The sequence below is a fragment of the Coffea eugenioides genome, chromosome 10, assembly GCF_003713205.1.
Source record: "Coffea eugenioides isolate CCC68of chromosome 10, Ceug_1.0, whole genome shotgun sequence".
NCBI classification, from domain to species: Eukaryota; Viridiplantae; Streptophyta; class Magnoliopsida; order Gentianales; family Rubiaceae; genus Coffea; species Coffea eugenioides.
In genome coordinates, this window is record NC_040044.1 from 28,648,954 (window position 1) to 28,665,361 (window position 16,408).

The window sequence follows — 16,408 nt, forward strand, 5'->3', positions numbered from 1 at the left end:
TCAGTACTCTCATCTAGTCATCTTCTTTAGCAAAAGAACCCCCCCAAAAAAAAAGAAAAAGTTTCATGATTTCTGGATAGGTGTCCAAATTAATTGACTAACATGTCAAGAGATAGGGTCTCTTGTATATATACGTGTAAATCTTTTCTTCTCCTTCACCTTCTGGCAAAAGTTGTAAACAATCAATTGAGTTGAAAGCTCTAGCTGTGGACTTGTTCCAACAGAAGCATCTAAATAATGCGGTGTAGCTGCCAAACTTGACCACACGCAGCTTTATACTGTATCTGTGAAGGACAAAAGTTTGAATAATCCAGCACAAGGATAGGTGAGGCTTTCTCAAGAAATTGATGTGAGAACTTGACAGTTCTTCAAGGCATCGTTGGAACTTGGAATTCAGTGAAGAAAGATAAAGAATATTTCTTGTATTTGGCTTTTATTTATCTCTCAATTGTTAATTCTTGAATTACACTGCAAAAGCTTTATCTTATTCTGCATGAGATAAACGTGAGAATTTAAGTAAATAAGTTCGTACTGGTTTAGTCATCACGATGATTATTGTTTTCTTTAGGTTTCCATAGGAAATGGGCCTCTTCAATTCCAATTCTGTCCAGCTGTATAAACCGACAATATATCAATGTAAATCAGTATAATTTTGATATAAACGAAAATTATAATGAGTTGGTGTAAAATTTACAACTACATCAAAAATATATTAGTTTATATGGAAATTATGCCAATTTATACAACTAGACGAAACTGGACAGAATCTCAAATGGAGAAGCCCCTAATCCGTTTTCATACTCTGTGTCTGAAGTACTTTATTTAATTTACCAGATGCACCAACCTCGGGATGCTGTACTCGTAACCCCACAATGTTCCCAGGTGGAGATTTAACCTTATTCTGTGTGAGATTAATGGGAGAAAAATAAATTTTCTCTTCGTTATACTGTCTTTGACATGATAAGTAAATCAATTGAGATTTTCAATGTCCATTTTTTTTTTATGTTTGCTTTAACCAAAATTTTAAAAAATCAACAAAAAATAATAATTTTAAAAAAAAAGAACTTAAGTTTTGCCTCTCCTAGGAGCTGGCAAAAAATTCACAAAAATTGAAATATTGGAGTCAATCAGATCCATGAAAGATAGTAAAGATTTGTGTTTAGTTATAAGAGCATGTAGGGTGTAAACGAGGCAAACTAAGGCAAAACCTCAATTATTCAAACTTTTTTATTATTTTAATAGGCTTGAAGTTATATTCAAATTCTATTTGTTTATCTATCGAGCAAAACTTTAACTTAGTCGAACTTAAGTAGTTTGAACATTTTATATATAAATCTAAAATATTATACTAGGAGCCCAGGTCAAATTAAGTTTGAAATTTTATCGAATGTAAAATATTATTTATATTTGATTTAATTAATCAACGAACCAAGTTCAAATTAGCTCGAATACAAATTAGCTCTATTCGAGTCAAACTCGATACAAGTATCAAACATGTTGGTTTGACGGTCAGCCCTAAGGGTAAACAAGTCCGTTGCTTCATAATGTGTTATTGGCACTTTACAAGCAGTGTAAGAACAGTCAAACGGTCCGGATTAATAGGAGCTCAACGGATTTGGGGCAGGGACGGTCATCAGTATGACCGTCCCTGCACGGTTCATGGTCCAGATTGGACCATGAAAAAATGTGCGGCTCAGATAACAAGTGGTAACTCGATTTCCGCGCCAAGTGTGGGGCCCACCACTATCTGTTGTGAAAATACAACCTGTGGAAAAAAAGTTACACGGTGAACAAAAGAAGTTACGCGCTGTTGATGAAGAGAAAATTTGTCAGGGACGGTTGCACCTGCAACCGTCCCTGCCCCGAGTCCGAGCTCAACCCACTCAATAAAAAAGGAAGAAAAAGTGCTTTAATTAGACTTTTGCTTCTTTTAGTCACTAGCTAGAACTACAACCTGAGAAAAACAATGAGGTAAATGATTCCCGTAGCCTTTGAACATTTTGTATGCAAATATAAAATATTATATTAGGAGTTAAGGTCGAGCCAAGTTTGAAATTTTATCGAATGCAAAATATTGTTCGTATTTGATTTAATAAGTTAACGAACCAAATTCAAATTAATTTTACTTGAATCGAGTTTAATACGAATATCAAACAAATTGATTTGACTTTCAACTCCAAAGCGCAAGCAAGTCCGTTGTTTTGTGATTTGTTATTGGCACCTTACAAGTAGTGTTAGAATTGTCAATTGGGCTGGATCAATCAAATCTCAACCCACTCAATAAAAAAGCGAAAATGGGTACTTTAATTAGACTTTTGTTTCTTTTAGTCACTGGCTAGTATTACTACTTGAGAAAAATAATGGGGTAAATGGTTCCCGTAGCCCCCCAACTTTTAACCAATATTCTATTAATTAGTCCTTAATCTTTCAAAAGCAAGACAGGGAAGAAAAGGAAAGAGTAAACGCACAAATACCAGATTTAAACATTTACCATGTGTGTACTATCGTAGTCTAACAATAAAGTTTTATAGGTAAATCAGTTAAAGTGTGAAGCAAATCATTGCTCCCGACGATTTCTTCCACGGTTAACTCTTGAGCGTGAGTTGCATTTTTGCATGCTTGCAAAGCATGTCTATTGGCATCAGGCTCAATAATGTGAATCCGAAATTCGTTTGCCGGCAAGGTCTCAAAGTGTCTTGTGTGTGAAACCCCGTATTTTTTTTTTATCCAAATTGTTATCATTATTACTCAAATGTCTAACATGTAAATAAGTAGGATTATCAAGAATTTTATTCCTAATTAACTAACTCCATAATAATGTGCTAGTGATGTCTAAGTCAGTGGGTGGTTAGATATCCACATTACACTGAAGTTTTACTAGACTTCTAACTTCTTTCAACCACTAGAGATAGTGGGGGTTAAGGCACCACGTTTGCTAAGTCACGAGACCTATATCTATTCTTTTTACCAACTCACTTTTCTCTATTCAGTTAATAAGGTATGCTTATCTAAAAGCAAAAGAATTGTGTGGAGTTAGAAAACAGTTTTGCAAGAATGGTGGATAAAATAGTAGTAGTGGGAGTCGATTAAACAAAACGATTTTTCCAAGGTATTAAACCACCACTCAACAATTTGTTTCTTTCAAAGACTAAAACCCAAAAGAAAGAAGTTGTGTGCAGGCAATTATACTGAATGAAAGGAGGAATTATGCAAAGAGAAGACAGAATGCAACATCCTCAAGATGTGATCATGTAAGACTATAGATTTCGTTAATATTTCTTATACTTATTTTTTTTAAGGCCTTGAATTCGTCATTATAAGCCTTAAGCATGTCTGAATCAAAGTAAGTTTTACACATAAATAGGTTTTGGAAATTCCTCTTCACAATCAAGACTTGATTGGCTTCACGGCTGACTAAATGGAATCTATATGTTATCCTTCTAGTTAGAATCATTAGACTCTTTGTCATTTAATACTAGTACTAATACCTTACATGTGTCAAAAGTTGGATTGACCGAAACCTGTAAACATGAATTTGTCATGCGTTATTCCAATGGGTTCTCTGGTTCGGAAACACAAAAAAAAAAAAAAAAAAAAAAAAACTTTCATCTTCACAACCCGAACAAGGCTCTGACTCATAATTTTCTGATTTATTCATTTTATGAATTTCCTTTAGCCTAGACTCCACTAGAAATTTATCTGGATTTGTGTCTGCCATTAGAGCTTTTTAGTTCATAGTCCGTCATATTTCAATTAGTGTTGGCTGTCAACATTTCATCTTGTGCTGTTAGTTAAAAAATAAGAAATTTTAAGGCTTTATATGTACTAAAGTCAGGCCTCGGGTTCAGACAAGTTAGACACAACCATTGGATTTTATTTGGTTTTTCTGCCAAATAAAGAAAAGCAAGAGGCTAGGCTGTCTGGTCGAAGCCATGGAAATACTGATATATTAGATAAGCAAGTTCAAAAAAAAAAAAAAGATAAGAGCTAACGGATTACAAAATCTTGGTAAATTTAGCCATGCACGGTAAACGGCTTTTAATTTGATTGTTCATAATGATGACTATTGGAATTGTAACTTTGAGGGGGAAAAAAGAGTTGGAGGATTAATAAATAGTAGAAGAATAGATAAGGAGAAAAGAAGAAGAAGAAGTGTAGGAATATAATCCACAAGATAAAACAAATCAAAACAAATCTCAAAGTCAAAGAAATAAGTATGACAGCGGAAACGAAAACCGAAGGAAAAAAAGGCAACGACAAGAGATGGAAACAAGCAAAGCTTTGGGAGGCACCAACCAATCTTATTCTTCTCAATTCACGGCGCACAAAACAAGACTGCTAGCAGTGGTATATATAGATCAGTTAGTTTCCTAAAACTTAGCTTCCGAACCAAAAGGGAATCTTTTATACAATTGGACTTGGACTTAAAAATCACTACTGACATAACCTGGAAACCAGGACCAACAATATAGAAATTAACAAATAATAATAATCTTGATTTAACTCCTACATAGCCTCCCTTAAATCAAGATCTTCAAATTTCACCATGCCGAGCATCTTCTTCAATTTCATGAACATCTCCAACTTGAGCGGCTTTGTCAAAATGTCAGCAACTTGATCTTCACTTCTACAATAATTAATGACAATTTCTTGCTCTTGAACCAACTCACGAATAAAATGATACTTGATGTCAATATGTTTGCTGCGCCCATGAAAAACTGAATTTTTTGTCAACTCAATTGCAGACATGCTATCACAAAATATTTTGGTAGGACCATCTTGCTTGTGTTGTAAGAATCCAAGCATTCTCCGCAACCAAAGTGCTTGAGTAGCACTACTCATAGCTGCCATGTACTCTGCTTCTGCCTTGGACAAAGCAACCACTTGCTGTTTCTTTGAAGACCAAGAGAATACACCAAATCCCAATCACTGTCTGTATATCCAACAAGGTTGCTACCATGTGAAGATGAATAAAATATACCATCAGATTGCATACCTTGAACGTATCTCAAAATTCTCTTAGCAACTTGCAAGTGAGACTGGCATGAAGATTCCATGAATCTACTAATCAAACCAACTCCATAAGTGATGTCAGGCCTCGTAGAAGTTAAATACCTGAGACTCCCCACAAACCTCCTAAAATAAGTAGTATCAACAAAATCACCAATACCATTTTTGGTTAATTTCAATTTTTCTTCAACCAGGGTCATCATTGGTTTAGCCACATTCATCTTCAACTTCTTCAAAATATCACCTGCATATTTCTTTTGGGAAATGAAAATTCCACCAGCCAACTTACGAACCTCAATACCAAGAAAATAAGATATCAATCCCAAATCTGTCATCTCAAATTGACTAATCATGGCCTCCTTGAATTTAGAAATTAGTTTGGGATTGTTGCCTGTAAATATTAAGTCATCCACATACAAGCATACAATAAGAACATCTCCTTCAGGGTTGAATTTGATGTACAAAGTATGCTCATATGGACATCTCAGAAAACCATACTCAACAAAATAAGTATCAATGCGAGTGTACCAAGCTCTAAGAGCTTGTTTCAGACCATATAATGCCTTCTTCAATCTATATACTTTGTCTTCTTAACCCTTTCTAACATAACCTACAGGTTGCTCAATATATACCTCTTCTTTAAGAAAACCATTTAAAAATACAGATTTCACATCCATTTGATGAATTTTCCAACAATTATTTGTAGCCAGTGATACAATCACATGAACCGTATCAAGTCTGGCAACTGATGCAAAAACTTCAAAATAATCAATACCTGCCTTCTGCTTATAGCCTTTGACAACCAATCTCACTTTGAAGCGATCCACCTCTCCTGTTGGCTTATACTTGGTCTTATATACCTATTTCACTCCAATTGATTTCTTTTCAAGTGGGATAGTGGTTAACTCCCATGTATTATTTTTCTCAATGGCGTGAATTTCTTCATCCATTGCACTAACCCAACGATCATCTTTGACAGCTTCTTCAAATGAAACAGGATCACAATCGCTTCATCAGTTAAATCATCATCTTTACCAACAACATAATCATCAAATCGGGCTGGCATGCGGCGTTCTCTCTGGGGTCGGTTGGATGTCTCAACCTGAATAGTGGAAGTTGAGGGATCACCATGAGAATGCACAACTTGCTCCACTACTTGCTTACTAGCACTCGGTCCTATAATGGGAGAAATTCATGGATACTTTGGCGATGTCTCAGGATTTTTTCTGGACCAATCCCAAACTCCATGTTCATCAAATGCTACATCTTTGCTAACAATCACCTTTCCTGTGTTTGGATTGAACAACTTATACCCCTTAGTCTCATGACTATATCCAATAAAAATATACTTCTCTGCTTTGTCATCCAATTTCTTTTTCAAATGATCTGGAACATGCGCATATGCAAGACAGCCAAATACCTTGAAGTGAGAAATAGCCGGTTTTATACCAGTCTAAACCTCTTGTAGGGTCTTCCCAAAATTGCATCTAGTAGGACACCTGTTCAAAACATAAATAGCACAAGATACTGCTTCTGCCTAAAAGGATTTAGAATACCTTTGGAGTGCATCATAGACCTCACCATGTCCATCACAGTTCTATTCTTCCTTTCTGCCACACCATTTTATTGAGGTGTATATCTGGCTGTCAATTGATGTTTTATACCACTTTCCACCAAATAATCATCACAAACAAGATACTCGTGCCTCTGCCAGTTCTCAAAATTTTAATAAAGTAACCACTCTGTTTCTCCACATAATGTTTGAACTTTTTAAACACATCACATGCATCAGATTTATTTCTTAAAAAATACACCCATGTCTTACTACTGAAATCATCAATGAAGGTAATAAAATACTTACTACCACCATTGGAAGGAACTTCAACTGAGCATAAATCTGAATGAATCAGTTCAAGTAGTCGATTAGCCCTCCAAGCCTTGCCTTTTGGAAAAGGATCCCTGTGCTTCTTTCCCAAAATACAAGACTCGCACTTCTTGTCAGGAAACTCAACAGAAGGCAACCCAATAACTAATTTTTTTCTTGCAAGAAATTTCAAACTCCCAAAATTCAAATGTCCAAAACGCATATGCCATAACCAAGAATCATCACAAGTCATGGAATTAAAGCAAGGTAAATCACCACAGTTAAGAGAAAGATGCCACAAATGATTACGGTTCATTTTTACCTTAACAATTAATCCCAATTTTTCATCACTTATGGTGCCATCACCATATTTAAAATGCAGATCATAATCTTTCTCAAAGAGTTGTCCTAGACTCAACAAATTATGATATAAACCTAGCACATAGAAAACATCAGAAATATAATTCGAAGACCCATCTTGCAAGATAATTCTATTTTTCCTTTTCCAAGAACAGGAACCTTTTCATTATTTCCAAATCTCACAAATGCATGAAAAGATTCATCCAGATTAGAGAACATCTCCTTTTTACCACACATATGATTACTACAACTGGAATCAATAAACCAATTATTCTTCATAGACTCTTCAGTTGTAGAACTAGAAAATAACAAGGTCTCCTATCTATCACCACTATTTTCAACCAATTTAGCATGCACCTCTTTATTAGACCAACATTCATTCTGATAATGTCCAATTTTACCACAGTTATAACATTGGACATTAGATCTATCACGCATTTGAAAATTATTTCTTTGATTTTGCTGGTGATTGTTTTTCTTATCTCTATTAGAATTGTTTCTGGGATGGTAAGAATAATTACCTCTTCCATGACCACGAGAGTTACCTCTGCCTCCACGTTCTCTACCTCTGAAATTCTGGTCCTTTTGATTTGTGTCCATACGATTCACCTCCTCTTTTCCTTTTGGGTGATCCACCTTGGCTTGTAACACCTTCTCTACTGTATCTGATGGCTGCTGATTCAGGGACATCTCATACGTCAGTAATTCGCCTTCCAATTCAGAAAGTGACAATTTGTCAAGGTCCTTTGTGGCTTCAAAGACCGTCTTCTTGGTGTGAAATTTGGTAGTTAGAGATCTCGGAACTTTTTCAACAACTCTAACCTCTTCCAAATTCTCACCATTGAACTCCATATCATTGACAATTTCTTTAATTGTGCCAATAAAATCTTTAACTGACTCTGTGGATTTCATTTGAGCCAACTCAAATTGTCTCCTAAGTTCCTGTAATCTGATTTTTCTCACGTTAGCAGCACTTGATTTGAATTCACCAAAATTGTCTGAACTTCTTTTGCCGACTTTGCATCTATAAATTTTTTGGCAACATGCAACTGAACTTGAGTGTTGAGATAGTGCATTGCCTTGCAATTCAATTGCCTATTTCTCTCTAATTCTTTAATTGCATCTCTTGATAATTCCACACCTACTGCCAGTTCTGTATATCCTGTTTCAATAATATCCTAAATTCCACTAATTTTGAAAAAAGTTTCCATCATCATCCTCCAGGCCTCAAAATCGTTTTTACCATCAAAGATAAAAACATGACAATTGTGCAAATAATTTGGATCCATATTTCAATTTCTCAGGATCTCAAGCGAAGCTCTGATGCCACTTTGTAGGAATATAACCCATAGGATAAAACAAATCAAGACAAATCTCAAAGTCAAAGAAATAAGTATGACAGCTGAAACGAAAATCTATGAGAACCCGCAAAATTTTCTTATTTTATATTCTTTTATTCTATTTCTTTTCATGCATTTTCTTTATTTTATTTTACTACCTAAATTTTCTAGACATTTTTATAAGTGAGTATAGTTTTTAAATCATATTTCTAGTATAAATTAGTTCCTGTGACGTTAGTAGTGTATATCGGACGTGGGACTCACTAGTGCATTAAGTGCGATAAAATGTTGACGACTAGGTAAAGTTTACCATTAGAAGATATTATTTTATAAGGTGTTAGAAGATAATTAGAGGTTAGCTAAATAAAATTACCATTGGAAGACAAGGGAAGGAGAGAAAACTCTAAAAAAGGCCAAGTGTCATGAAACCTATGGAAGAGGGACTTTGACCAAAGTCGTCTTAACTTTCCTAAAACCAATTTTGACCTAATTTCTTCCCATTTTTCCCTTGTCTTGGCCGAAACTTGAGGAGCAAAATAAGGAGAGAAAACTTCGTATTGTCTTGCAATTCCAAGTTTGAATCTTGAGTCTTAACCGTTACTTTTAGAAACTACTCCATACAAGTGCTCACTAAGAAAATTTAAAGGTGTTGGTGGAATAATTTTGGAGGGAAAGGCACTAAGCTACCATCTTTCTAGTGTTTCTAAGGTAACTTGCCAACGAAATCTCTCTTTGCTTCCACTAATTGCATATCTGTGGCTTAAGGTTGTTAAATGTGTAGTTTTATGCAATATTCCATGAGTTGAGGTGGTGACATGGGAAATTTCAGTTTTATGGTGAATTTTCTGCCCTCATATGAAGCTTTATGATTGGCCATGGTTTGATAACTTTGTCATGTGTAATATTGAGGCTTTATGTGGTAGTTTAACTTGTCTAAAGGAATTTCCAGCTTATGTGCCTAAATTTCACCTTTAGGGTTTCTAATTTGAGTATGATTAGGGTTAGTTTTGGAGCTACCAATTGGTTGTATTTGAAGGGTATTGTGACCCTAATTAAGTGTGTCTAATAGTTTATGATTTGTATGTGCAATTGTGACTGAATTGAGATGAGATTGGTGATTGATTGTAGGATGGAAAATAAGAAAATTTAGAGGAAGTGCTGTCGAAATTTTCTGCAGGAACTCTTGTGCAGTCTCGGGAAATCTATTATAACTTGATATAGAAAAGTTAGAATTGAGTAATGTTTGTTACTTTTGAAACTAGAGTCAGAGTATTATCAACCGTGAAAATTTCAGCCTTTTTCTCAATTCTCATGAATATCTATGATTTTTCAAAATTGACTGAAATTGCATACCTGTTCTGTCTTTTACTGGATGAAGCAGCAACTTGAGACTCAAATTTGATTAACTTGTGGACTGAATCTAACAAATGTGTCTTCTAGGAAATTGTAACCCTTTGTGTCTATTTTCCGATGGTATAAAGTTTATCAATTTTGGACTTAAGAATCTTGAGATATGATATTTCAAATAGTGTTGCGCAAAACTGGAAAATTCTGTTTTCTTAGAACAGTTCTTACTTCCATTTTCCACTTTAAGTTTGAAATTGCTAAATCATTGTAGGTATGGTTTTGGGTAGAAGTGAAGGGTTTTGGGGTTGTTCGGGTCTTTAGGACCAACTGTTACCTTTTCACTCAGAAATCACATTTTTTCTTTGTATTAGTAGTTCATTTGGATAGGTATTTGACTCGTAATCGAGTCTTACTTATGAGCTCCATTCACTAGGTTGTGGATGTGGAAACCATAATTGTTTTACCTTGGTTATTCTTAGAACGAGTCGATGATCAAAGGCATACCTGGGAAGGAAACTTTTGAAGTCCTTTTGCTTAATCTGGTGAGTGTACCACTCGCATGACTTGTTACTTACTTGATTACTTATACCTGCAATTCGTGACTTGAATGACTGTAATATCTGTTTATTTTGGACGAGACGAGGGTGTACTTTATTACACTTATCTCTCTTGCTTATTTGACTGTTTACCATATAAACTTGAATCTGTTACCTGTGCCTGATATAATGTAGTTTGGAGGCTTGTATCCAACGACCTTCCAGTTAAATTTGAACTCAACCTCATGAGTGGTTAATTGAATCGAGTCAGCAAGGGGCTTGGTCGAGGAAAATTGACAAATCATGAGGGCCTGTTTCTTTGGAATCTTTGAGTATTGGAGACTCTCGATTCCTGGTGTACTTGAGTATTACCACCCCTGTTCCTGTTGAGGCGTTCGGGCCCGGTAAGGGGTATGTTTGGTGGATGGAGTTTGGTGTAAAGTGGTGCTCTATTGGACTGGATACTTTATCTTGAAAGTTGACGGAGTGTCAACCACTACCTGATCAAACTCTGGTAAAGCAGTGGGATTTTGGCTCTTGAAATCTATCTGTATCCTTCCTATTTGAGATGTTTATTCATTTTCTTATTTGATATGTATATTTGACTGACTAAGAGTAAAGCTCCATGATTCTTGACTGCTTGTACTTTTGGTACCTCATTGGGCGAAATCTCATCCCCGTTACCTTTGTTTTTCTTGCAGGCGTCAATATTTTGGGAACTATGATTTTGAAGATAAGAGTTTAGCTAATTATAGACATGTTTTGTTTACGCTCCTCAATAACAGCAACCCTAATTGTATAAGTATGGATCTTGTGGCTTGTACTTCAAGTAATTTGTTGAAGACTCTTATGTATCTATATATGTAGTGGTTAATCATGTAATTTAAGAGTATTTGTTTGAAATTGTATGTTTTTATGGTGATGTGAACTTTTCTTGAATCGGTTGGGGAATCGGGCATGAGCGAAGCTTGAACGGAAGAAAAAAAGTTTTGAGGGAAAAATTCTTCAAGGAATCTGGCCGTATATCTGGCCAAATGTTGGCCGGATACTTGGCCGAATTGGCAGGGCAGCCTGAAAAAAAATTGGGAAGGTCGCTGCCTTGAATCCGGCCAACTTTTGGCCGGATTGTGACGTGGCATCAGGAATCAGTTTTTGATCGTTCGTTCTCGCAGTTCTTTCACGCATTTATGTAGGGTTTCCGAGTGATTTGACTCAGTAGTCTTGACGAGAGTCGGGCAGGCGGTCCGCTAATCCTTGGGGTACGCCCTAGGGGAAGGTGAGACTGTCACAGGTGGTATCAGAGCTATTTCGCGTGGTCTCTGCGCGTAGTGAGATTGGATCGAGTAGTGTTATGGTCCTGATTTCATGAATGAGTGTAAAAGACTAAGTGCTCTTTTGAGCATAAGCTAAGAATCATGAACTGTTATAGGTTTCGAACCTTTATCATGATACTTGGGGACAATAGTTCGGTATTTCAGGTAGAAATTTCAAATGTAGATGATTTACTTTTGGGACTGGACAGCTCAAATTGTGAATTATCCTATTTTGAATTCTTGTACCCAAATACTAAATAGATGAGAGTCTAGATTAGAAATGACTTGGGCAAACTAGAACTTTGATTCTATGGAAGTTCGTGTGATATATTAGGGTTTCATTAAGTGCGATTAGCCCTGTCTAACATATAAATGACTGTGTGATTCTTGTAGGGTATGGACGGAGCTAGTGGAGAGGTAGAAGGTGAGCCATGTTTTGATCCCGTGTGAGGGTAGTTACGGAAAGCTCTTAGTTAGCTGTTTTTGTACTTTTGACCTAGTTTGTACATAGTATTTTTGACGATCCCTCTACTTTCATAGGATTACTTTTGTTTGTATCTGACTGATTGCTACTGTGTGATTTGTTTGACACAGTTGTGTTATATTTATAATTGTCTTTTATTTGTATATACTTCTTGTCATTTGTTCTTGCATATATTTATCTTTAATATTATAATTGAGCTTCGACCTTAGATTTGTTAAACCAATGGAGGGTACCGGTAGTGGATGAGGCCGTGGACGCGGAATTACGCAACCCTCGAATGAAGGGGGTAATCGGAAACCAACGCTTGAACCAAATCCTAAACCTAGGGTAGATCCTAATGCTCAGGTAGCCGCTGCTATTCAGTATATGACCGAACTGTTGGCCCATGTAGTGGAACACCAGGGACAAAATCCTATTAACCAACCTGGAAACCCTGGCAATCATGTAGAGGGTGAGGATAGAGCCATTGAACGATTCCAAAAGTTCTCCCCACCAAAATTTCTTGGAGGACCAGACCCAGACGTAGCCGAGGAGTGGCTAGAGAAGATGATCGATATTTTTGCTGCGTTGCACTATACTGAGGAGAGACAAGTGACATTTGCTATCTTCCAATTGGAGGGAGCAACCCGTTCTTGGTAATGTGATAAGACTGAAATGGGAAAGAGAACAGACATCGAGGACGTGGGTAAACTTCATGAGAGAGTTCAATGCAAAGTATTTATCACCTCTAATTCAGGAGAAGAAGGAGGATCAGTTCATAAGATTTCGCCAGGGAACTCAGACTGTAGCCGAATATGAAAGCCAATTCACCCGATTATCGAAGTTTGCTCCTGAACTAATCGTGACTGAGCAAAGGTGGATAAGACATTTTGTTCAGGGGCTGATTGTAGAAATTCAAAAGGATCTAGCGATAGCCCAACTCAACACCTTTAGTGATGCTATGGAGAAAGTCCAGCGAGTTGAAAGCGCGAGATTTCAAGTTAGAAACTTCCAAGCGAAAAAAGGGCTATTCCTGAAAACAACTTAGAGCAAGGGGATAAGAGTATACCTCCTAAGTTTGGAAGGGGAACTGGAGGAGTAAACATTCCGGGGATATCAAGAGGTGCCTCACAGGGAGGCTCGGTCTCTGCTTCCCGTGGTCCCTGCGGGTATTGTGGGAAGCGCCGAATCACACGGAGAATATCTACTGGAAGAAAGCGAAGAAATCCCTACGTTGTGGGAGTGCAGATCATCAGATAGCTAATTGCCCAGTCCTATCTCGAGAAGGGAGTGGGAACGACAGTTAACCAAGACCAACCCTGGAAAGTCGAAGGGGGAAGGAACTGGACCGAAGGTGCAGACTCGGGTGTATTCCCTAGAGCAATATCAGGTCCCTAACTCGTCTGAGAATGTAGAAGGTACGATTTTCGTGTTCCACCGTTTAACTAAGATTTTGATAGATCCCGATGGTAAGAAAATTTCGAGGACAAAATTTCTTTAAGGGAGAGAGAGTGTGAGAACCCGTAAAATTTTCTTATTTTATATTCTTTTATTCTATTTCTTTTCATGCATTTTCTTTATTTTATTTTACTACCTAAATTTTCTAGACATTTTTATAAGTGAGTATAGTTTTTAAATCATATTTCTAGTATAAGTTAGTTCCTGTGACGTTAGTAGTGTATATCGGACGTGGGACCTGCTAGTGCATTAAGTGCGATAAAATGTTGACGACTAGGTGAAGTTTACCATTGAAAGATATTATTTTATAAGGTGTTAGGAGATAATTAGGAATTAGCTAGATAAAATTACCATTGGAAGACAACGGAAAGAGAGAAAACTCTAGAAAAGGCCAAGTGTCATGAAACCTATGGAAGAGGGACTTTGACCAAAGTTGTCTTAACTTTCCTAAAACCAATTTTGACCTAATTTCTTCCCATTTTTCCCTTGTCTTGGCCGAAACTTGAGGAGCCAAATAAGGAGAGAAAACTTCGTATTGTCTTGCAATTCCAAGTTTGAATCTTGAGTTTTAACCGTTACTTTTAGAAACTGCTCCATACAAGTGCTCACTAAGGAAGTTTAACGGTGTTGGTGGAATAATTTTGGAGGGAAAGACACTAAGCTACCATCTTTCTAGTGTTTCTAAGGTAACTTGCCAAAGAAATCTCTCTTTGCTTCCACTAATTGCATATTTGTGGCTTAAGGTCGTTAAATGTGTAGTTTTATGCAATATTCCATGAGTTGAGGTGGTGACATGGAAAATTTCAGTTTTATGGTGAATTTTCTGCCCTCATATGAAGCTTTATGATTGGCCATGGTTTGATAACTTTGTCATGTGTAATATTGAGGCTTTATGTGGTAGTTTAACTTGTCTAAAGGAATTTTCAGCTTATGTGCCTAAATTTCAGCTTTAGGGTTTCTAATTTGAGCATGATTAGGGTTGGTTTTGGAGCTACCAATTGGTTGTATTTGAAGGGTATTGTGACCCTAATTAAGTGTGTCTAATAGTTTATGATTTGTATGTACAATTGTGGCTGAATTGAGATGAGATTGGTAATTGATTGTAGGATGGAAAATAAGAAAATTTAGAGGAAGTGCTGGTGAAATTTTCTGCAGGAACTCCTGTGCAGTCTCGGGAAATCTATTATAACTTGATATAGAAAAGTTAGAATCGAGTTCCGTTTGTTACTTTTGAAACTAGAGTCATGTTATTCTTGGTTTTGATGATCACAAAGTATTTTGAAATGTATCTAACCTTCTTCGATTATAAGTGTCTTTACATATCAAAGAATCAGGTATGAATAGGTCATGAAATGCATTTCAACCAAAAGAAGAAGCAAAAACAGGATACTCACGTCGGACGGCCGAAAGGAATCTGTCGGACGTCCGAAAGGATAAAGAGCATCAAGAAGGAAGCTCTGTCGGACGCTCGTGAGGAAGCATCGGACGTCCGGAAGGATCGGACGCTTGCCATCGGACGCTCATCAACCGCATCGGACGTCCGAAAAATTCCAAGCTAACTTGCCAACTCTCTGCCTACGATCGGACGCTGCGGTGTCGGACGATCAAGACGCATCGGACGTCCGAACGTCAACTTGGATGCCATCGGACGATTGGTTCGGACGATGATTTGATCGTCGGACGTCCGACAGCCCCAACGGCTAGTTGACTCTTCAGCTGCCTTCTATCCGTTGGAAGCATTGATGAAGCCCATTTCTGGTTCCCTTTAAAATCAAACTGGTCTGAACGAAGTAGGGACTTTTGCACACTTTGTTTACAAGATCTCAGGAGATATTTTAGCTAGAAAATAGTCTCCAAAGCTAGATTTGTTTTAAAGTGGTGTGAATTTCTGGTGAGCATTTCTTTTGTGATTGAAAGGATCTTTAGTGTAGCTTTGTTGAGGGTTTTCTGAGTGATTGTAAAACTTCTTAGCTTGACTAAGTGAGGCTTGGGGCAAGGAGGAAGTGCTCCCTCCATTGTACATCTAGTTGATCGTCTTCCATCAAAGAGAAGTTGCTCTTCCTAGTGTGTGGTCTTCAAGTTTGAGGATAGCTTGGTAGACACTTGGTTTGATTCCCCAAATTTACTTTTCTGTTTAATAAAATTCTCATTGCTTGTTTATACTTGTGTTTCTGATCAATATAGCTCTTGTCTTCTAATCTACTTGGTTGATCATTACTAGAAAAGAAGGAAATTTTCATTTAGCAAAAATTGTCTAAATCTGATTAAGATTTTGAATAACCCAATTCACCCCCCCTCTTGGTTGTCTTTGGGACTTACAATTGGTATCAGAGCTTGGTCTCCTTGAGATTAAGCTCTAACGGCTTGGAGTAAAGATGACAACCAGTCATGCTATGTTTGTTGAGGGGCAATCTGTTACTAGGCCTCCCATGTTCAGTGGCTCTAACTATGTTAGCTGGAAAGAACGGATGATTATCTTTTTACAATCTATTGATATTGAACTATGGTTTATTGTGAGTGAAGGACCGCATGAAGCTAACTTTCTTGATGCAGATACAGGGCTGCTTCGGCCAAAAATGAGAGCTGAAATGAATGCTCAAGACAGGACTAACCTCACATTGAATGCCAAGGCCATGAATGTTCTTTATAGTGCCTTAGATTCAAATGAATCAATTAGAGTGAAAGGCTGTAAATCAGCCAAAGAAATGTGGGATAAG

The 16,408-nt window shown here is 36.9% G+C and overlaps 1 long non-coding RNA gene across 1 annotated transcript; it reads left to right on the forward strand.

Annotated features, from left to right (window-relative positions):
* The first annotated feature begins 3,008 nt into the window (after positions 1 to 3,008).
* LOC113750136 lies at positions 3,009 to 11,360 on the forward strand. Its single transcript, XR_003464631.1, has 3 exons — positions 3,009 to 3,251; positions 10,401 to 10,463; positions 11,159 to 11,360. It is a non-coding gene; the product is annotated as an uncharacterized LOC113750136 (long non-coding RNA).
* Positions 11,361 to 16,408: the final 5,048 nt, after the last annotated feature.